The 13,999-nt window shown below is 45.6% G+C and overlaps 1 protein-coding gene across 8 annotated transcripts in view; it reads left to right on the top strand.

Moving 5' to 3' along the window:
* Positions 1-884: 884 nt before the first annotated feature.
* GHR (growth hormone receptor) overlaps positions 885-13,999 on the top strand; it is a 134,468-nt gene continuing 121,353 nt past the window's right edge. For 3 of the 8 annotated variants that reach the window (XM_068424123.1, XM_068424127.1, XM_068424126.1), the window contains exons 1-2: positions 8,715-8,818; positions 9,403-9,737. The gene's annotated coding sequence lies outside the window, so the exon portion shown is untranslated. Of the gene's footprint in view, positions 1,206-8,714; positions 8,819-8,856; positions 9,738-13,999 lie in introns of those variants that run through there. The other 5 variants (XM_068424128.1, XM_068424130.1, XM_068424129.1 and 2 more) reach the window with 4 other exon arrangements.

Below are 13,999 nucleotides of genomic sequence, written 5' to 3' on the forward strand. Positions count from 1 at the left end.
TGCTCATTTTGACTGTTTTCTTTCTTAAGGTGTTTCTCAAAAGAGAAATCTTTATTATTGTAAGAAAAGCCCAAGCAGTCGTTCTCCCTTTTGCTGTAGCTCATGTCTACGCTCACATTACTTAGCCCCGCGCGTGCTCTGCCACACACCTGGCCGAGGATGGTGCCCATCATTGCACCTTCAGCCGTTCAAAACCACTTCATTCCCACCTGGCAGCCGCCCCTGGGGCACGGCGACACCCCCTGCTCCCTGCAATCGGGCTCACCGCCTTCCTGAAAACAGACCCGGGCGCCAGCCCTACCCTTACCGGCACACGCCGGGGCCGGGGCCCGGACTCTCGGCCCCCGCCAGCGATGGCCGCGGGGATGGCTCCCGCGGCCGCTCCGGCGGCTCGGTGTAACTTCTCCGCGCAGCCCCCCGCGCCCGCAGCGGGCGTTCCGGGGGGGCAGTTCTCCCCCGGCAGGGAGACGCGCTGCAGTAGCCACCGCCTTCCCCTAGACGGAGCCCCGCGGCGCAGTGAAAGTGACAGGCCGGGGCCGGGGCCGGGGCCCCGGGGCGGCCGGGCAGCCAGACGCGCTCCCGGAGACGCGCCAGCCGCCCCCGCCCCGGCCCGCCCCGACAGACGTGCTTCCTCGGCGCGCTGCGGGCCCCGATCCCTGACCCCCTCCTCCCCGCGGCGGGCGGACAGCCAGGTGCCGAGCGGGGCGCGGCGGCCATGGCAGGAGGAGGAGGAGGAGGTGGAGGAGGAGGCGGTGGCGGCGGCCGCTGCTGAGCGCCCCGCTCCCTGGCAGGCAGGGCGGGCGGGCGCGCAGAGGGCTGCGGGGCGGCTGCGACCGAAGTGAGTGCTACTGCCGCCTCCACCGCTGCTGCTACCGGCGGGGGGGGGAGCGGAGGTGGGGCGCCGGGCTGCGCACCCCGCCGTCACCCGCCCCGGCCTGACCTCTCCTCCCGCCCCGTCCCGCCCCGCGGGAGGGGTGCGGGCTCAGCCCCGCGCCCGGCCGCCCTCGCTCGCCGTTGTCGGTCGTTACCGTCTCAGAAGTTGGGGCCGGCCCCGGGCGGAGGCAGCGCGATGCCCCGCGGTGCCGCCGCCGCCACGGCGGCAGCTCGCTGAGGCGCTCCCATGCTGCCGGCGCCCGCCGCGGGGGGCCGCGCCCACCGCCCCCCGCCGCGCCGCTGAAACTTGGGGGAAGTTTCTGAGAGAGTCGGTGAGTACCGGGCGGCGGCTCCGCGCCTCTCCCCGCCGGCCGCGTCTGCGTGGGGCGGCCGCGGCGCGGCTTCCTCGCCCCCAGCCCCGGCGGCGGCGGGCCGGGGTCCGGCACCCGTCGGGCTTCGCCTTCCGCCCAGCCGGCTCTCGCCTGCGGGCGGCGGGGGTGGCGTGTGAACAGCCTCCACGACCCCGGTCGGTGTCGGAGCCCCTCCGGGAGCGGGGGCGCCCGGCGTGTCTCGCTGGTGTGGGCAGCGTGGGGCCGGACCCGGGCCGGGCAGCGGGCGTGAGCTGTGGCCGCGCACCCGCCGCTGGGACGGCGGGCGGGCAGTGGGGCGAGGAGTTTTGTGACCCAGCGTGCTGTGGGTGATGGAGTGGGATTACAGGGGAGGGAGACACGGCCTCAGAGTTCTGGAGGAACAGTGTTCTTCGGAGAAACCTTCTCTCCAGTGTGGACTTGGGTTTAAAAAGCAGAGCGAGAACGGTACATGAGCTGCCAGCGTCTCCCTCTTCCCTGCTGTAATGGACCTAATCGGAGTGTCTCTTCTGTGTGGTTTATTCCAGTTTATACCATCCTCCCCTCGCGTTTTATTTTTTTTTAACTTTTCATTCCATCTATAATTGATGGCATTTCTTAGCGTTGGGTCTGCTGTAAGTATTGCATGGGAAAAAAACTGAAGAGAATATTTTTAAAAACAAAGACTGCAGATACTCTGAGCAGAAGCATACAAAACAGCGTGTGTTATTGCAGAGGAATAACTAGTGTTTTCTCACAGCAACGTCTTCAGTGATATTTGTTGCAAACTCTCACGGGGCTAATTCTAGAGATCAAGCGTGTGGATGTGCATTAGTTACTCATATTTTCAGTAGTGTATATCTTGTTCGGAACCTAGTGTATTATTAACTTACTGTATTCAGTCACAGCTTCATTTTTCTCCTCGTGTAGCAACTACAAAAGACCCACACCTGGTCATCTTTCTGTTCGTGGTTAAATCAGAAATAAAAATGAAGCAATTAAAACTGCTTGAGATGGATCCCATTTTATAAATGCTTAAAGCAAATGTTTACTGATAGGAAAAATTGAAATTGTTTACCTGGTAAAGAGGTGCTTAACTTAAATCTGAAAGACTCATAGCTATAGCGTAGACTTGGTTGCTCACATCAGTGATGAAAATGTAGTTGGGAATAGAATCAATATAAGGAGATTTGGTAAGATTTATTTAAATACTGCCGTTTATTTAAAATATGCTATTTTAAATATTGAGATTAGAGTAGATTACAATTGAGATGTTTTGTGGCTCTGAGTGATAAATATAAGTATTACTGAACATTATTCAGACAGCTTGAAATGTTTAAATAGGAATGCGATGCCTTTCATCTCTACCGCATCTCAGTCTCGCATTACTAGAATTGCTACTTGCCATGTTAATTCATGACATTAACACGTTTTAATAATTATAAAGGATTGACAGCTTGCAATGCTTCTGAGGATTTATAAAACTGCCAGTAAAAAAAATAGTAGTTTTAGAAAATAACTCCTGAAACTTACTTTAATGTCTAGAGAAGTCATAGATACCCCCCAAATATTTCAGAGTAAAATTCTCCGAGTATGGTCAAGCATTGTTTTCATTACCATGGGCTGTTTCCTTGTCTCCTGTTGTTGATGTATCTGTGCAGCACAGTGCAGCACCGTGCAAATACATAAACTTGCGGGCTCTGTAGGCACTTTTATAGAGGTGTTATTTTCTGTAGCACCGTGCAGCATGGCAGTGCTGCTCCTGGAGAGCGCTTGGGTGTCTGTGCCAGGCTGGGTGTGTTGGGGAGATGTACAGAGCTCGATTGATCTCATTTTTACTGACTGAAGTAGCATGCAATACTATATGTGACCTCTTGTGCCCGTTTCCAATAGGGAAAGCTCAAATAAATCTTTGATGGCAATTCTCCTGTTTCTGGGTTGGTACCTTTCTTTTCCATGATCTGGAGGCTGAAGATGTATAATATATATTGGTCCTTTTAGGGTGTAACTTTCACTCACAGGGTCTCTTTCCCTTGACTATATGTACATTTCTGTTAATGTGTATATAAACTAGAGGCAGGCCTTGCTTCTATCAAATGAAGCTTCATATTGCTGCAGAAATTGTTTTTTATCAAAGCTAGTGTTTACCTTGCAGTACTAATGGGAGCATCGAGCTGAATAAAGATAACATTGTGTATCTTATTTGAAATACTGGATTTCCATGGACAAAATAGGAGCTGTGAATATTTGTCATTGAGAAAGCAACATAGGCAGAGATGCTTCGATTTCTTTTTAGTCTGTTTTAAAAAAAAATGTTCTATCAGACACAACAGCACTTGCATTCAGCCCAGTTGAAGCTCTAGCAATCTTAAGGTAGGTGTCAAAACATTTTCAAAGCATTGCAAATAAATAAAAATGACAGGAATAACAAGAAGAAGGGATAAAGTTGGTAGCGAAAGGAAGGGCAAGGATACCAGCAGTGCAGTAATGAGTCCACTTAGTCCACATGGGAGTCCCTAAATGGTGGGTTTGCTAGAGGGTCAAGTTCCTTTTAACTAAAAGGATCTTCCTTATTTTTTCACCAAATATTTATCTGATGGAAAGGTGAATCTTTGGCCCAGCGGATCTGGGATGGTAATTCTGGGAAGAGGGCAGTGTGAGGAAAGCAGGCAGAGAGGCGGCAGGGCTGCCACTACAGTCTTGGTGAGGACTAAGGGCTGACGCAATGAGATACTAGTTTGGCAGGAACAGATTTATGTCAGGACTTGAAGGAACACTTTGTGCTCAAATTGTTTATCACAACGGAAGTCTGTCTTTATTGTATATGAGTCCCAGTTTAAGTTCTTTGTATGAGGTGGGTGTTTACACATCATGGGGCCAGTTGTCTTTAACGTCTTTATCAACGATCTGGACGAGGGGATCGAGTGCAACCTCAGTAAGTTCGCAGTCAACACCATGTTGGGCAGGAGTGTTGATCTGCTTGAGGGTAGGAAGGCTCTGCAGAGGGATCTGGGCAGGCTGGATCGATGGGCCAAGGCCAACTGTATGAGTTTCAACAAGGCTGAGTGTTGGGTTCTGCACTTGGGGCACAACAACCCCATGCAATGCTACAGGCTTGGAGAAGAGTGGCTGGAAAGCTGCCTGGAAGAAAAGGACCTGGGGGTGTTGGTCGACAGCCGGCTGAATATGAGCCAGCAGTGTGCCCAGGTGGCCAAGGCAGCCAGCAACATCCTGGCTTGTATCAGAAATAGTGTGGCCAGCAGGACTAGGGAAGTGATTGGCGCAGTGTACTCGGCACTGGTGAAGCCACACCTCGAATACTGTGTTCAGTGTTGGGCCCCTCACTACAAGAAAGACATTGAGTTGCTGGAGTGAGTCCAAAGAAGGGCAACAAAGTTGGTGAAGGATCTAGAGCACAAGTCTTATGAGGAACGGCTGAGGGAACAGGGGTTGTTTAGTCTGGAGAACAGGAGGCTGAGGGGAGACCTTATCGCTTTCTACAACTGCCTGAAAGGAGGTTGTAGCAAGGTGGGTGTCTCTTTTTCCCAGGTAGCAAGCAATAGGATGAGAGGAAACGGCCTCAAGTTGCGCTGGGGAGGTTTAGATTGGATATCAGGAAAAATTTCTTCACCGAAAGGGTTTCTACCATTGGAACAGGCTGCCCAGGCAAGTGGTTGAGTTACCGTCCCTGGAGGTATTTAAAAGATGTGTAGATGTGGCGCTTAGGGACACGTTTTAGTGGTGGACTTCACAGTGTTAGGTTTACGGTTGGACTTGGTAATCTTAAAGGTCTTTTCCAACCAAATCGATTCTATGATTCTATGGTTTTAATTCGTGAGAGATGTAAAAAGCATCCTCTTACCAAAGAGCTGGTTCTCAATGTATGAGAAACAGTTTTTCCCAGTAAATTGTAAAGGCTGTTTCCTGACAGAGATGGATGTTGTCCATATCAAACTTCCTGCAGATTATGAAATGAAAATACGTTTAAGCGTGATATTTTATTGACCTTTAGAAAGCAGGTATTCTATTGAAAAGAAAGTCATCGCCAGAAACTTTCTATTTTTATTAATAAGTTAATATAAACATCAGAAACCCTTCATAATAGCAGGTTGGTTTGCAATAGGATGAGACTTAATGTCTTACCTAAACAAGGTAATGTTCCTTACTGTTTGCTAAGCATTTCAGAAGTACAGTGTTGTGAGGATGTAAAGGACAATTAAAATTATTTTTACTGAAGGAGTAACTGCTGGAAAACACCCTTGTCCATTCCTCTGCTTCAAGCAGTAATGGTCACTGATGCATGAGATACTTCTATTAAATGTGTGGATGCACGTGCACAGGCAGTCGGTTCAAACTAACTTTTCAGGTGTAAGGTTGTCCCGCTTCATTTGTTATCCATGTAGTCAGTAGCTGAAGGATTATAGCAGTAATCAAGCATTTATGAGCTTTAAAACTCCATCTGTCACACTATACTTATCATGCTCATCGTATTTATGTTAGTCTTTTGACTTTCCAAAAAACCCACTGACCGTGATGCTGACATCCGTATCTTCTAAATCGTGCTCAGTTTTATAACTTTGAGTTATTAAGATACTCCTATTCATAGCAATACAGTCTGCAATGTAGTCTTTTGTCCTGCTACGTGTCTGAACTAGTGGTTATGTTTTGAGGGATCGTGGTCATATGGGGGAAGGTCATACAGGGCTGCATGGAGGATGCTGGAGATGTGGTGGAGACAACAAACTCTGTGCGGGGAGCACTGGTGGGACGATATGGAGCTCTGGTAAATTTAGCAGAAAATTTTAACTTCTTTGCATTAAGAGAGTAAACGCAACACCTATTCTTCTGGTGTGGAAGGAGTTATACTTTCCCATCTCTCCTTTTCTGTAGCCATTTAGAGAGAGACACAGCGTTAGGGTGTTAGTGCTAGACCTGCTAGGCCTGTGCATCAAGCACAAGTGACTACCCAGGGTGGATGCGTAATGTGGGAAACTGAAGTCAGAATGTGCAAAGAGAAGATGCTTCACCAGCTTTACACTCATTAAGGAGAAGATTTCTGTCTCTGATCACTTAATAAGCTTACTGCTTATAATCCTAGAACAAAGATGATACATGAAGACATAAATATGAATAATCAGTTGCATTTGGGTGCCGTTTAAACACTGGACAATAAGAAGGGTGGAGATAATTAACATTTAGAACTGTAAAAGCTGTTTAAATGCTGTCATAAATCCATTACAGTCTTCAAACTCATTTCATAAGTAGTCAGTCCAAACATAAAGTAATATTTCAGATGCTCTGTGGAGTAATTTTGTGCAATACAGGTTTGTCAGCAGCTAACACACAACAACTCTGAGGGGTAGTCAGAAAGAGTTAGGTTATTAATAACAGCCGTCATGTTGCATCATTCAAGCGCTTAAATTGAGTTTGAAGTTTTACTGCCTCAGGAGAAAATGAGATGGGTAAAACTTGGTGAGAAAAATCAAATCCTGACTTATTATCAGGAGCTGTTCCAGCACCGTGCTCACTGGCTATCGGCTTGCACCCCAGGCCGTCGTGTCATTGCGGTCCTGGGCAGTCCCGTATGGTCACTCAGTACTTCATCTTTTGCAGTGGTGCTGGTTCAGGTCTGTCCAGCCTGGAATTTGGGGAGAACAGAAGTATTTTTGCCTGTTCTCCAGGTGAAGACATCCAATGGCTGTTTCTAGCATTGAAAATCTGCTGCACCTATAAAATGCTGGGTTCGTTCAGATCCCAGTGGGCTGGCTCTATATTCCAGTAGATGTCTAGGATGCATTGATGGTATCCTGTAGGTAGAACCTGTACCTGTGCTAGTTCTGTGAGCAAATGTCTCTGTGCCTGGCCAGTATGCAACAGTTTTGGGTTTTAATCTGTACGTGGTTCATCTCTACAACCTTATTGATATAGCCAAACAACTCCTTTTGTGCCTGTTGGAGTTTGGGGATTGGGTAGCGATAATCTGACCGTGAAAGAGAGTCTGTAGGCCAGGAGAAACAGACTGAAAGAATCAAAAAATTTTATTTCAGCTGTCTCGGTTAAATGAGCATGCTTGTCAGTTTTTGCTTCACTTCACGAACTGCATGCCTTATTCCCACCTGCTCTCAAATGTTAAGCTAGCAGGCTGATTTCTGCTATATTTCATGTTTTTTTCTTTTTTTGTCTGCCTTTTTCACCCACACATAAGAATTTATTCAGTGTTCCCTTGAGAATGAATTGGTGCAGTGGGCTCTCCTTTATTGCCTGACTGCAAATATTGTTTGAATTTGGCACTGAATGCTTATTAAATTGTGTTTGCTCAAGAACCATGTTATGAACCTACTTTATAATTGTTTTGAGCGATGCCTTGTATACTGTTTTCATCCAAGAAAGCTTGAACTGTTCGGGGTTTTAACTTTTCATGAGATTGCTGGTGGCTTTATGTGATGCTGTAAAAAGTGAGTGAAAAGAAAGCAGGATTCCTTCTAGATGGTGGCTCTTGTCCCTTGCTTCCAGTCCCCAGCTGAAGAGGACTGATTGTGATTACATTTGGGACCAAGCTTTATCTGTTCTGACTAGAGTAAGGAAGGTCTGGAATCAGGATCAAGAGGAGAAAAGCAATTAGGAGCAATGAGCTGCTGTATCTTTGGCTTTGATTACTATTTATGGCTAAGCCTAGTAAGGTATGTCCAGGGAACACTGTGGAACTTTTACGTACAAAGAAACCCCCAAGAAAACTGTTGCTTTTGTAATGACTGTGATGGTTTGAATTCGGGCACAGAGCAGCTGTAAGGACTAAGTCAGATGTTAAGTAAACATGGCAGAATACAGCGCGGTCAGGACTCACGAGCCCATCTGTACTTCATAGCATGTGTGCATCAAGCCCAGTGAGCTGTGTTTGCGCTGCAGCTTTGGTCTTCCAGGTTGAGTGCTGGCTTTTGTAGGGCATATACTAGGGCCATGCTTGCTACAGTGAGTTGAGCCGCCAGAAGGAATGATTTTCAGTGTGCAGAGGGAAATCCAGCTCTTTATTCTTGAGTCTGTTTGAAGTTTTTGGCTCATCCACACATGTAACTGAAACACATGCAGCTAAAACTTATCAGACTTGACTTGTGCTTGTTCCAAATAGTACCAACATGCTGGTCCAGTACGTGTGGATGAACTGTTCTTACTTGTGGCCACAACGTTACTGCAATAGGATCAGAGAGCATGTGTGAGACGGCGCTTTACGCTTTTTATCTCTGACTTCTGACCTTTGAAGAGCAGCAGTGAGCCTCTGGGTCTGCTCATGCTGGCTGGTGGTAACAAACACTGCACTGGAGAGATGCATGTTACGTGATACGGTCACTGCGGCCTCCTGTATGCTGGCCAGTTCTGCTGTTTCAGGACAGCGTGTACGGCACGGAGGGACTGCAGCCCAAGGTGGGGAGAAATGGTCCCTCCGCCTCCCTGTGAGGAAGGCTATTTTTGTGGAACCGTGTGATGAGCTCTGGTATCTTCGAGCACTAAGATGCATTTAAGAAGGGTGGTCATATCAGTTCAGAAACCATTTCAGAGAAAGCAGTCCCTGTTGTAAAGCAGCCTGTGCCTCGTTACTGCTGGTTAGTAGTTAAGTATTTTGCTTGAGTATCTAATTTCCTTGAAATAATAGGTACCTTTGAACGAATGAATGTCTTTGATTGCACTGGGTCCAGACCCACTTTTTTTCAGTGGCATGTAATTTGTCTGCCACAAGGCACACACAGGTGTGTTAACTACGGTGGAGACTGCTTGATTGTTCTTAAGGCTTTGACTGACCGCAGGGATGCCGGCGGTGACGTTAAGGAAGGATGTCATTCACCTGTTCAGGTGGTGTGAGAGGCCTGCCTCACTTGCATCGGGGTCAGGAGGAGAGCAAGAATACTTACAGAAGATGCTTTCTACATCATTGATTTTTCAGGCTTACTTTGTATAGCTGCGTAGAACCTGTATCCAATGTACAAGGGAAATAAGCAGTACGTTGTGCACTTCTATCTTTGATCCAGCTTGTGACATAGATGAATGCACTTAATGCCAGGATGGAAAAAGTAATGCTGTTTACTGTTGCAGCCATGCATTTGTTGTAGCCTGTTCTATTGCTTTTTTCCAATTATAAGTAAGTTATGTTTTATTAAAGTAACCAAAAGTATTGTGAAAATCATTGCAGGTCCGTTTTCTTCTCCAGTTCTACTACTACAGGTGGAGGGCTCTCTCTGTAAGAGCACAAGGGAGCTTTATGGAGCCAGTGGGAATAAAAAATCCATCCATGAAAAAGAAATAACATAGGATTTAGGAAGAGAGTCTCCTACTGACTTATTGTTCACATTGACATTGAACAATATAATGGAAATCTTCATAGTCATACTCCCGTTTTGTATGCGGAGATATGAATTTCAGATATAATTCATTTTTTAAAGAATTTTGGCCTATCGTTTGAATGTTATTTCAAGCCTAAGAAACCTGAGAGCCTGGTTGACCGCAGGAGATCTCGGAGTAGAAGAGGTAAGAAGTTTTCCACAGCGGGCGAACGTGTTCTACAGGTGTGTTTCGGTTTGCTAAATCATGCAGAAAAGGAGAGGAGGTTTTATGGTGTGAGGGATCAACAGCCAAGGACCGCACACAGATTGTGAATAATTTCTGAAACAAAATGGAATAAGTGTAAGTAGAAAGACCAGGACATCAAAGCCTGGGGAACTGTTGGATGATATTGAAAAGACTGAAGTTCTAGACTCTGAACTGTTTGGTTCCACTGCCTTAAGGGGGAAGCTGAACATTATGTGACCAGTAATCTAAAGGACATCTTTAAGACTAAGTGTAATAATTTGTTTAAGGTTGTTTGGGATGGCTTGTCTAAAACACAGTAAAAAACCCCACATCCTCAAGGTGATTTAAAAATTCAAATGTAACTTGAATTGTAACCAAAAGTATATTTTCATCCTGATTTTGTAAAAGATTTTTTTTATTATTATTATAAAGATTATGCCACTTTATGAGTAGAGCTGTGGTAGGAGTAGAAATGTTTTTGATAGAGTAGGACTCATTTTGCCAGAGGCTTGCATTGCTGTGCTTTTCTAAATGGCCTATCAGTTGCAGTGTTTTGTAGGAGCCTGTCAGTGCAACAGCTCGTAAAAAATACAGGGAACAGAAAGATGGTATTTTTGCATCAAAAAACTGATGTCTTTCACCAACTCGTTTTATATGTAAGCAGTTGGTACACATACTGTTTATTTATATTGCAGTTTTTTGTTTTATTTGCTGATTCTGACGTGTGGAAAAAAATGTAAGATGACAATAAAAATGACTGGCACCATTTGTTGTCAGGGCTGAAACAGAAGAGATGTCTCTCACTATTTATTTATTTTTCTGTTTTTTTTTAAACTGATTTTAAAAGGTTCCTGCCAAAAAAACTGATCTGACAAGAGGCTGTGATTTGGTAATCCTATTCATATGAAGCGTAAGTGTGCTCTTATGGGCAAAAGAAGAATCATCCCTCCAACTCTCTGGATCTCAGACACCTGCACTGACCAGATATCTTGAAAATTGGCACGAGAAGTACATTCATTCCCGTGCAGAATGAGCAGTACTACAGAGCAGCGACCGCAGCTGTGGCTTCTAGATCTGCAGGTCACACAGCTCTCTGTTCTTGGGGCTTCTTGTTTGCTCCGTTGGGGGTAGCCAGGCTCCTCTGCCCCTGGAGCCGTGTGCCAAAACCTTCGCTCAGCTGAGCGTGAGTGTTGAATAGGCTTAGTCAAGTAGTATTTTTTTTAATTTAATTTTGAACCCTGGAACACTTTCTAGCGGGGTACAAACCATGTTAGAAAATTTTTATGTTTATATTACAGTATATATAAACATCCTTTATGTTGCCATTTTTTATAGGCTTTCCAGGTTGAAAGCCTCTGTAACCTACTAGGGTGACATTCATTAGAGTTTATTGACTCTTAACTCTGTGGAAAAGTTACCATGAGCCAGCCTGCCAGAGATGATGCAGAGTAACACATGCAGAGGGGAGGGAGGAACGCTTAAGCTCTGCTGTGTCAGTGTCAATACTGGCCATGAGGGAGACGGTGGCAGATTACTTGCAGAGGCTTCGGTACGAGGCTTTCTTATTTTCTTCTTGACTGTTTTTAAGTAGTCATATTAAATAATTTACAAAGCCAAATACCAGAATGGTGATTCACAGCTTATTGGACGTATAGTCGAATTTCAGCACATCTTCAACAGAAAAATCCATAAAGAAGAAAAATGCATCCAAATTATTGAACTGTGTGTTTCTTTATTGTGTACAATCCATGTTAGGCCCTATCTTATCATTATATTTAATAGACCTTGCAAAGTTACTTCCTTCGCTTTATTCCAGCTCTTGTGATTGAAAGTTGGCTTTCAGTTTTGGGTAGGATTTTCTGAATTGTGTGGGTTAGAGCAAGCCTAGCAGGACTGACATAAACTTCTTGTACAGGATGAATGAGCAATCTTTATCTCTTGCCACATCATTGTGCTTTGGCGGGGTGGCTCTGGTGAGCACTGTCAAAACCCTGTGTTTGGTGTTGCTTCATAGCCTAGTAGATTGGTATTTTCCAGATGCTCTGATTACTCCCTACCTTGACAATAGAGATAGGTGGTCTTAAAAAATGTTGTTAAAATGCCTGGTTAGAAGCAGCGCCGTTGTTCACGAGCTGTGGCTTGTGGAGCACTTCCAGACAACGCAGGTTGAAGCCAGCTCGGAGAAAGTGCTGAGCTGTGCTCAGCCAGAGGAGACATCAGCCGGGGCTTCATCTGCCCATCCAGGAGCCTGCGAGCACAGTGCACCGTCCTCCATTCCTTCCCAGCCCCTCTCCCTGGGCTGCTGCTGAGCAGGAATTGAAGTCTCTCTGGGTTTGTGCTAATGAATGTGAACTCAGGAATCTGTTTACCCTGACACCAGTACAGGAGAAGCCGCAGATGATGAAGCCTGTTAAGTGTCCCTAAGAGAGTAGAGCTGCGGAAGCTGGTGGAAGTGTGGCACTGGTGGAGATGGAGACTCGCCGATAGAGAATAGCAGGAAGCCTGAACAAGTATTTATTATGGCAATTATGGGACAGAAATAAGGCATCTTCTGGGGAAAGATGAATGTTAATCTCTGTTTTGTTCTGTTGGTGCAGTTTGTAGCACAGCTGGCGGGCAATCATTTGTAGGTGCTGTAATCACACAAACATTAGTGGAGGAATTCAGACATTGGAAAAGCAACAGCGAAAATGCACCGAAAGCACATTGAACAGGCTAGCATTGATTCTTTACCTTGCATAAGCTTTCTGGGATGCACTAAGGGACTGAGACGTGAAGAGCAGACAGTAATTCTAACACTGTAGATGGAAGATATGTACTCCTAAGTGAACAGCACAGACCTTTTTGGATGTTCTACATTATAAATAGATGCTTATTGGCAGCTCTAGCTTTGGGCCTTGACTTTTGACCCATATTGCTCTTACCATTCATTCCTTTCTCTTTGCCTTAGCAGAGCACTTCAGTTAGTACAGAAAAGGACTAATGCCATTTATTATGTTGTTTTGTCATTCAGAACAGTAAAACCAAACAGAACTGCTCATATTCTCTCGACTTTTTCTTCGCAGACCCGTGTGTGTCTGGTGGGTGAGTGATGATGTGTTCAAAACCATTCTGGTAACTCCTTTCTAAGGAGTGACACAAGACCTTAGCAGGCTATAGGCAGGAAACTTGCTGCAGATAGTGTTACAAACTTTGGGTGTATTTTATGTAGTAAAATAGTTTACTAATGTATTTCTGGCCATTTTTTGGCTCAAAGATAATGTCCGTGGACATTAAATGCTGGCTGCTCTTCTTCCCCTTATTACCAGCAAGTCACTGTGTAGAACAGTTATTTAATTGTAATTAATTTAAGCAAATGTTGAAATGGTAAAGAAGTGGCACATGGACCATTAGAAATAATTATCAAGGGATCAAGAAGACCCACAACAGTAGTGTTTCATCTTCAGCTATTAATACAGTTGGGCATTGAGAAGTTGTGAAGGAAATTCAAAACAGTCTCTCCAAGTTTTGCCAAGATGACTCAGTGGAATCCCTTGTTGCCACATGCTGATGCTGAATGGGAGAGAACAGCAGCCACCACTGGGGGGATTAGTTTTCTGAAATTAGTCAAAGTCAGTTATCAGTCAGTTGTTGTATGGGTTTATTAATACTCTGTGGACTACACTACAGTTTGAATGACAAGCAAGGAGGTAGAAACAATATTTATGAGGAAAGTGTTTCTCACCTATCCTGTTAGCTCTGGGAATGCATACAGCATCTTTTATTTGGGAGTATAATGTAGCTGTGAAAAAGGGATTGTAGCATAGACTGTAGGATCGGAGTGAAAGATTTGGTCTGCATCTCCCAAGCAGTAGCTTCTGGAAGCGGTATGCAGCTTGTGGCTAGGAACAGGGCCATATCCCTGGCCGTGGCTGCGAGGGAGGCTCTGCAGTGAGCTCAGAGAGACCTCAGCCAAGCGTGAGCCTTCAAGCCTGCGCTCATGGCAATGGTTTCCAAACCGTAGCAGAACCACTACAGCTGTTCTGTTATTTTTTCTTTTTTCTCTTAGAACAAGGGAATACCTGGTTGAGTGTTTGGATGTTGTTTTGAATGTATTGTGCTCTTAGATTTTATGCGGTCTTGGAATTAGTAATAAGCCAGGTGCTGCTTGTATTTCACGGATCATGTATCCGACCCAAGAGTCCAGGGAACCTACAAACAGACTCTTCCTTTTCTTCAAG

This window comes from Nyctibius grandis, chromosome Z, assembly GCF_013368605.1.
Source record: "Nyctibius grandis isolate bNycGra1 chromosome Z, bNycGra1.pri, whole genome shotgun sequence".
In the NCBI taxonomy this organism is placed as follows: domain Eukaryota; kingdom Metazoa; phylum Chordata; class Aves; order Nyctibiiformes; family Nyctibiidae; genus Nyctibius; species Nyctibius grandis.